The 8,754-nt window shown below is 37.4% G+C and overlaps 1 long non-coding RNA gene across 1 annotated transcript in view; it reads right to left on the bottom strand.

Moving 5' to 3' along the window:
- LOC107089940 overlaps positions 1 to 7,791 on the bottom strand; it is a 15,031-nt gene extending 7,240 nt beyond the window's left edge. The window contains exon 1 of the long non-coding RNA XR_001481456.1: positions 7,702 to 7,791. This is a non-coding gene — a long non-coding RNA (uncharacterized LOC107089940). The remainder of the gene's footprint in view (positions 1 to 7,701) is intronic.
- Between the last annotated feature and the right edge of the window lie 963 nt (positions 7,792 to 8,754).

The following is an 8,754-nucleotide window of genomic DNA, read 5'->3' as shown; positions in this document are numbered from 1 at the left end:
GATGAATTAGAGCGGAGACTGAGAGCCAGGCCTTCTCGTCCAACATCAGGGTCCGACCTCACAAATGCGCTTCTGGAAGAATGGTCAAAAATTCCCATAAACACACTCCTAAACCTTGTGGACAGCCTTCCCAGAAGAGTTGAAGCTGTTCTAGCTGCAAAGGGTGGACCGACGTCATATTGAACCCTATGGATTAGGAACGGGATGTCACTTAAGCTCATATGTGAGTCAAGGCAGGTGAGCAAATACTTTTGGCAATATAGTGTATTCTTGGAGCTTTACAAATCTTGCTTTCTTTGAACTACCATTTAGAATGTGTTCCTTTGATTCAATCCTACTATATTATTCTGCTTTACACTCTCTTGGGACAACTTTCATTCTTTGCCAGTCATTGGACATGTCCCCAGTGCATCACAGGCAACACATAAACTGATTACCCTGAAGAATGCTGATGTTAGATGGCCTAGTAAGCATTGACAGCTGTTTGTGTTTTAACCCTAGTGTGTTCTCATAATCAGCTCCCTCTCCATGCAGTATCATACATAATCCACTGAGTGCAAAGCATAAGGTCAGACTATTGTGTATACTTGCAGGTGATCCATTCTTTTTAGACATTTCTATCCTTCATGTAAGTGACTGTTGTGTGACTTTGACAGCTAACACAAACCATTGTGCATCCAAATGGACTAATAACATCTGATAGGGGCACCTGGGGCCATGTAAACTTTCAAACATGTCTGGTATTGTGTGCCGGTCCTGTGGGCTTAAGGTGTCTATGATTCATGATGGGATACTGTCGTGCTATGCAGGAGGTTAAGGAAAGTATTACTAAAATAATGGGAAACAAAATGGTCTTAATAATAATTATTTACAATCTATGCTGAGTAAATAAATAATAAACAGTTTGCTGCAAATAGAAACAAAGTTATGTGTTAGAGTATAGTGGGGTCACTACCAGACAGCTTCTTGGAAAGCCTAGTTTAGCATGGGACAGTAATAAGGCTTTACAGCCATAAAGTCAGGGACTAGTGTAACCTCATAGATAGTGCTGACACATAAGTGATGAAAAATCCAGCAGTTGTATTTAGGCTTTATCAATTCCTTTGACTACTGAAGTACAAATGCACAAACAGTGTTTTTTTCTTTTAATTGTTTTTGTATTGCAACCTGAGACTTACTTTTATTATGTTGGTATTTTGTGTGATATAAAGCACTGCATTTTTCTAAGACGAAAAATAAGAGCCAGTTATGGGGCCTCTTTACTCTGATATCTTTTAATGACTGCACTGCAAAAAGTTGCCTTAAAAGGTAGATATTTATTCAGATGCAATTATAACAAAGCACAGTTACAACAAAATTACAAATAGGAAGTAAACAAGTGTACACATTCCTTAATGTTGTGTTACAATTCACAAACAAATGTGTCCTTAACCAAATAATTAGCCAATGACACGTGATCACAAATCTGTACTTACGGTAGATCCAGTTTCAAATGTAATTTTGCTGGGGTTTTTTCCCACTATGTATAGATGTATGTAGACATTTTATTCATCATATCTATCCTTTATTTTATCCATCATATTAATGCAATACTCAATCAGCAATCTTCTCCTACAACATCTCCCTCTCCTTTGGTGTTTCTTTTAAAAATATATTCCAATATATTCTTTAGTTATATTCTTATTCTTTAGTTCTGCACTCAAGTGGTGTTCAAGTCCTGGGAGATAGACAGATATCCTCTTGTCTGTTGTCATGGTGACTCGTCGAATTTGGCTCCACTCATGATAGATTTTTATATTTATTTCACATTTGCTTGATGCAGATTTAACCTACTCATAGTTGACTAAACTAACTCACACGTTGTATTCAACCTCAGGCTAGATCAATTTAGAATCAGAGATTGGAAAAGTCTGGTCACATTCAGAATACAAACTTCTGAAAGAACTTTAAGGATAAAATTATTATATACTTTTCAATAAATGATAAGTGTTTTTAATTAAGAGTAATTTCATTTTAATGTGCTATACTGGAGACATCCATGTTCCAGTGCTGTATCAGGTGTTTGTCACAACGCACTGTTATCCATATGACGACCAGTGCACTATATGAAGCAGAGAGTAACAGATTAATGATGTGTTTTTTCTCTGGCCAGAAGTTTGATGGCAAATCCTTCCTCTTCAAGTTGGCAATCTAACAACTAAACCGTCTGTGGAGGACCATGAATTGAAAAGGTGAAATATCAAATTTTTTTACTTTTACCAGAATAGGAAATTCTAAATAACTGTTGTTGACTGCATGCATGTCTAGTAGTTCCCCTTGATTTTGCTTGTAAAATGGGTAGAATAGCGTTAGGCTTACTGCACTGTGACATCACTGCTGGACTCACACTAAATTCATTAAATCAAAGCAAATGTATTAGTTTTAGGTATAGATAATGAGCCATTGGTTATTCCTTGCTGACCGTACTTTTCCTTTAAAACTGCTTTGTGGAACAAAACCTCTGGGCTCCAAGAAATTCTTTTCTCTGACTGGAACCTTCAGTCCTCCTTGTAACTTTCTGGACCATCTCACATGATTAAACCCCGTCTGCACTCCCCTACCGCCCTAGCAGAAAACCTTAACCACTCAAGTATGCTATCTGAAACTATTACTTTAGGTCCCCAAAACAGTATTCTCACTCCTTGTTAATCTTTCAGAGCTTCTGTGATTTCCCAGTTCCTATACCATTTCATCCCACATCTCACTGTCACCTTATCAAATGCGTCATGCAATTCCTAAACCTTATTGAGTTTTGTGATAGTGGTTTATGCATGTGGGTCAGACATCTAACTAAAACCATGAACATGTGCGCATAATACAGACAATTGATCCAACAGGCAAACTGCTATTTCTGGTAGCAGTAAACACAACATGTGTGATGGTCTCCCTGAGCCTGTATCTTGAACGATGTAGATGGTAGCATTGTGTTGTGGGATAGAAAAACAGGCCAGAGGTTTCTAACTCTTAAAGGAATAGTACACCCAAAACATGATTAGCCTTCATTTTCTACTCACCCCCATGCTGAACAACACTCTGGAGTACTTTTTTGATATCTCAAATGCATCTGGAGATCTGGGAGGCTTCTTGCTGTCTGCTGGCATTCAAATAATGGAAGTCTATGGCGCCAGAGGCAGAAAGGTCCATAAAAGTCCACAAAAAACGTGTCAATATTCCTCCATACTGCTCGTCCAATGTATTCCAAGTGTCCTGAGTGGGTAGCGTCCATAATTTACGCGAAACAAAGTCATTTAGAATTTTTTTAGAGCATAAACAGTAGTGTATAGGATTTTCTAAAAGCGCGTTCACGAGTCTACGGAAACCGCGGAAGACCAAACCTGCGCATTCAGCTCGGCAAAGAACTCATGCTCTTCCTCAACACTGAAGTCCTCAGACATTTTTCTTTCGTTCTTTCTTTCTTTGCACATATAAACAGCACATTTCTTCTTCTACGCTTGCATTATCGGCAGAGCAGACGCTGAATGCGCACTTTCATTTTTTCATCTGGTTTGGTACTTCAACTGATTCAGTCCTAATTTGCTACGGTTATAAAGAAGATGTTGTTAAATAGAATCGGAGGTGTCTTCTAGGTTTAAAAGAGACTTAAAAGATGTCTGGTTAATTTTGAAGGGCTTCTATAAAATATATTTTTATCTCTTACTTTTACAATCATAACTAAATGGAAATATTGTTTGTATAACTGATAACTGTAAGGCTAGTCTTATTTATTTCTGTTGTGTACTTTCAAGCAGAAATTGCTTCTGAAATCTCCCGTCTCAACAATAAAAGCAGGACAATGCAGGATAAAAGCCTGGTATAGAGGCTAGAGAACTAGAGATGAATGCCTTTACAGTATGCCTTAGATCTGCAAAGCTCATAAAAAATATGCTTCCAAATTCTTGCAGTAATGACTGCAGGGAAAGGTTGTTTTTGCACAGTATTTAACTAATGGAACTGAATTTAAGTGTACATTTCCATGTTTTCTTTCTCTGAAGAATTATGCAGTACTTTGTGTTTCATTTTCATTAAAATTCCAATTAAAACCGACTATTATTTCTGTTTGTGGGTGTACTCTGACAGAAATAGGGAATATTTTAGGGATTCTTTTGGTAAGTGCTGTTAATAATTTCAATATTGTGTATTAGTTGACTTAATAATGCCAAATGTATCCCACATTTCCTTGAGAGGATGTTTTAGTTTTCAAAGGTGTGTGCCAGATCATGACAGTGTGTAGCTTTAAAAGAAAATGTTGCTCTGAGATAAGTGGCATTTTAAAACCCAGCACAGGTGTTACAGCAGCAGATGGTAAAGGCTGCCAGCTAACACTAGCATAATGTAAACACTGTTTCCCATATGTTCACTAACATATAAACATGTCTTCACTTCATCATATTTTACTTTAATGTATTGAACATAATGTTTGTTTCTTAGATTCACAGAACCATGTGGTTTTTGCACTGCAGCAAGTATGCAACATAATTCAAATCCTAATTTGATATATTGCTGCTGTCTCAAAGTCAGCTTTAAAATATGTTAATGCTTAAGATTAAAGTATTTTTTGTATTACTCTGATTCAGATTTTAGATAGTCTTTAAATTCAATATCTAAATACAATTTTATCCCCTTCATCATATAACTACTATAGATTACATAAGATTTGACATTTTTTATTGCACCTCCCCTCATTTCTGAAAACAGATGAAACTACAGTATCTCCTGCTGTTTTTATTGTGCAGTGTAACTCACCACAGCAGGTTTTCCCCCAACTAAATGTCCCCTCCCTGCTGTGATTTGCTTATTTTCTGCTGTAGGTGCGCAGTGGAAAAATTGCAAATCTTCCTTTACAATGTAAGCTTGTATGAGCAATGCAAACAGCAAAGTGAAGAGGGCAGGTTTTTTTTATTCACAAAATATGTGAATATGTATATATATATATATATATATATATATATATATATATATATATATATATATATATATATATATATATATATATATATAGAATCATTACACTCAGAGTAAATGTCAAACATGTATCTATCTATCTTTCTATCTATCTATCTGTCTGTCTGTCTGTCTGTCCGTCCGTCCGTCCGTCCGTCCATCCATCCATCCATCAACTCACTTCTCTACACACTGATGGTTATTACATTAACATGTAAAGCCATATAAGACTTTGTGGGTTTTTTTTTTTACATTCTTGTGGTCCTAACTTCTAAAGTAGGATTAAAGAGAAGGATGCATAATGCCATAATTTGCTTTGAACCTAAGATTCTCTGATTTGAAAAATGTTTACATTCTTAGGAAGAATCTTGCCAAAACATTTAGTTTTATTGTGTATTTTAACCTATCCTAACCCAGCTTACCTTTATTTATTTGGCTTTTTGGGAGCTCACAGAATCAAAGAAAGAACTGCTGCCGAGGAAAATAAAGAACCAAAATGCTCTTATTTCCAGAAGAAATAGAAAAACAATTGAAAACCTTGACCTTTTGGCCTTTTATCTTTCCAAAGTCTTCAGTAAGTATATTTTGCATATAATTTATTCTTTAACCAGTTTCTTGTTGGGAGAATGCATTCACACATAGTAAGCTCTGACTGTAGGAATATTGGCTTACAAGTACCCTTGAATCCCTCTCTTTGGATCTTTGCTAAATTGCTATATAAAGCAGGTTTTCCAAAATTGTCTTGATGGCAGAAGCCACAGCCCTTATACAAAGAAAAGCAAAATGTGCTGTTTGAGGAGAAACTCAACTAAAGTCAGTCAACTGGGCCCCAACAGGTCTCTGGCCCCTAACAACTCCTATCATTCACCCTGATACAAACAAACACCCCCTCCCCTTGTCCAGTAGTCAGAATCCAGAGATGAACTTGCTTTCCAAAAGGCTGTACTACCTTGGACTATGGTTTCAAGTGAGGGAATGCATCCAGTGGGACCTGAAACCAAACCACCTGCTGCACTCCCCCATTCCCCTCCCAAACTCCCAGCGTTCTCCGTTTACCAAACAACAGTTTCTAGGAACACTCAGCCTACGCTGCTATTTGCCATTTGGCACGGATGGGGTGTGTTTGACTGTATGTGTGTTTTTGTGTTGCATGTGTGACTGACCATCTGTCCTTTCAGGGGATTTTCTGTGTATAAATGTGTGTGAGAGCATGTTATAAGGGGTAAAGAGACAAGCAGCTGAGGTCTAATGAGCTATAATGAACTCTAATAGTGGAAAACTCATCTAGGAGCCATGACCTTGGCATTATGACTGATATACACTACCATAACACATCTAAAAACAGCCTGGGAAACAAGCTAAAGCATGCCATCACCTGACATGGTGGTAAGTCGCTGACCATATTTCATGGGAAGTGTTGAATTACTTCAGGGTTAGCTGCAATTACAGATTTGTAGTAAATCCACAAATTGGACTTAGGAGGCCTGATCTGATGTGAATACCACTGCAATAGGAGAATTTATGGGAATAGCACAGAGAGGGAAGCATGGAAATAATGTTAATGTTGTCACTTTAGAAGGTGCTTTGCTCATAATATGCCAAATGTCTTTCAGTTGATGTTTTAACCTAAAGCTTCATAGATGACGGTGAGTTGTTGTGGGTGGCCTAAGTAGGAAATGGTCTCTTAGTGTGGATACTGTGATTGTTGGCTGCATGTTCTCACAACCAGGAAACCTTAATGTTCCCTTAGATTCATATAAATGTTTGGTTGATTAATTAAACAGTAGGAAACTAGTCTATACAGTAGTTAATTTGTTCCCATCATTGTTAGCAATGTTATAGCACTGATAAATCCTAAAGTCTTTGGGCTTCTTGTGGTTCTTTGATTGCTAGTTTGGCTTTTACAAATATTGGTTTATGTCAGCATGAATGCAGATTTTTGCACACTAATGCTCAAATCTTGTTCTTTTGAATGAGGATCTAAATGTTTATGCCATTACCATCTGTTGGCAAACTCAGAGAGCATGATTGTAATTAGTTGACTGACCATGCTGCACTGCATGAAAAGGTAATTTTGTTTTCAATAGAAACAAGCGACCTTGCTTAAAGTAAAAAGATGCTAAAATCATTTTTGTGGCACTTCAATCTCCCCTTTTTTATTACAGACTGTAAACTTAAGGGTGCAAACACTATTGATCCTACAGTACATTCAAACTGCTAGACCTTTCGGAGAGATGATCACTATTTTTCGCTCCCGTTGGTCACGTTACTGCGTCTCCCCACACAGTGCCCGCGCCATCTTTGTTCTCTCTCGCCCCCAAACAAATCCTGTTATGCTTAGCAACGACAGCTCACGCAAAACATCCTGGAGTATATCTGCTTGTCTAGTGACCCTGGTTGCACACTCCTTTTCAAGAGACATTGTGAGAAATTTTGAGTCCACCACTTTTTCATCTAATAGACATTCAGACCCTCAAAGAAAATGTGACATACAGCTTTTGAACTCAATCTACTCTCAGCCCAAACCCGGAGCAGGCACAGCCATACTTTTTTTGAGAGGAAATTGTCTATACTAAGTTAAAAATGTAAGATTAGTTAAATGAATCATATATGTAATGCTTTTGGAGTTATTTTATTTCCTTTCAGGAAAGACAGCCAAGAAGTCAAGAAACATTTAGGGTTTTACTGACATGAGAAAGACATGGGAAAAGATAGACTTACTGTAGGTACTCTTTCCAGCAGGGTCCTTACACCGGTAGTGGAAAAGATGAAGGGAGCAATGTTAAAAACGAAGGTGATGATGGGTTGGAGGAGGGTGGCAGATTGTTGGAAGCAGACAGAAACATGTTTGTAGAGATTATAAATGCAGAGACATGGATGATGATTGGCCATGATGAATGGCGTATCATGGGAGTGATAGGTTTGCAGCAAGAGGACATTGGCCAATTATTGGATGAGAGATAAGTTTGAGTCAAGTCTTCCAATCTGAATTTTTGCCCTGGCATTATTTACAACCCCTTTAACTATAAATGATATGCTAAGTTGAGCATTTATCTTGCTGCTATTCAGAGCTGTTTGACCACAAATTATATTATATTATTATTATTATTGTATTAACACATGTCATGAAGATTTAAATATAGTTCATAAAATGTTTTATAATTTCACACTATATATTCACTGTATGCAAAATGTGGTTAAGAGTAGTAGGCGGACACAGGTGAGGAAGCACCAATGGCTTGCAGACAAAAGCCTACCTTCTGTCCATAACAAATGAAAAATCTCATTGGTTAAACATGGATTATTTTGGAACATTGGTTAAACATGGATTAGTTTTATTAGGTGTACATCATATGAATTCAACATTTTACATGGTATAATCTTTAATCAAACATTTTGTCAGCTACTTCTTGTAAATCAACAAAATTGCTCTAAAATTCCTGACAAGTTGCCTAATGATAGGCCTACGTTTCTATTCCATTTTCTTGGAATGATCTTGCTCCCATTGTATGTTTTGTGTCACAAATTTCTCCGTCTCCAAACTCAGGCGGCCGGAAATGAGCTGAAAGGCCATCTGGACTGCAGCTGATTTTGGAAGTGCAGGGTACGCACTGCAACACACGCTCCACCTAAATCACCTTTGAGTCCATACACTGCCTAAGTTGACAAGGTTATGCCTTTTTATGGGGCGGCTAACACAAACAATTCACAGGCCATAAGTCATTGTCTTTGTGTTCTTGCTCCACCATAAATCACATCCTAAAGCACCCTGGA

Source organism: Cyprinodon variegatus, unplaced genomic scaffold, assembly GCF_000732505.1.
Source record: "Cyprinodon variegatus isolate N-32 unplaced genomic scaffold, C_variegatus-1.0 Scaffold273, whole genome shotgun sequence".
Classification (NCBI taxonomy): Eukaryota; Metazoa; Chordata; class Actinopteri; order Cyprinodontiformes; family Cyprinodontidae; genus Cyprinodon; species Cyprinodon variegatus.
Note: the sequence above shows the minus strand (reverse complement) of the source record. Positions and strands in the feature narration are given on the sequence as shown.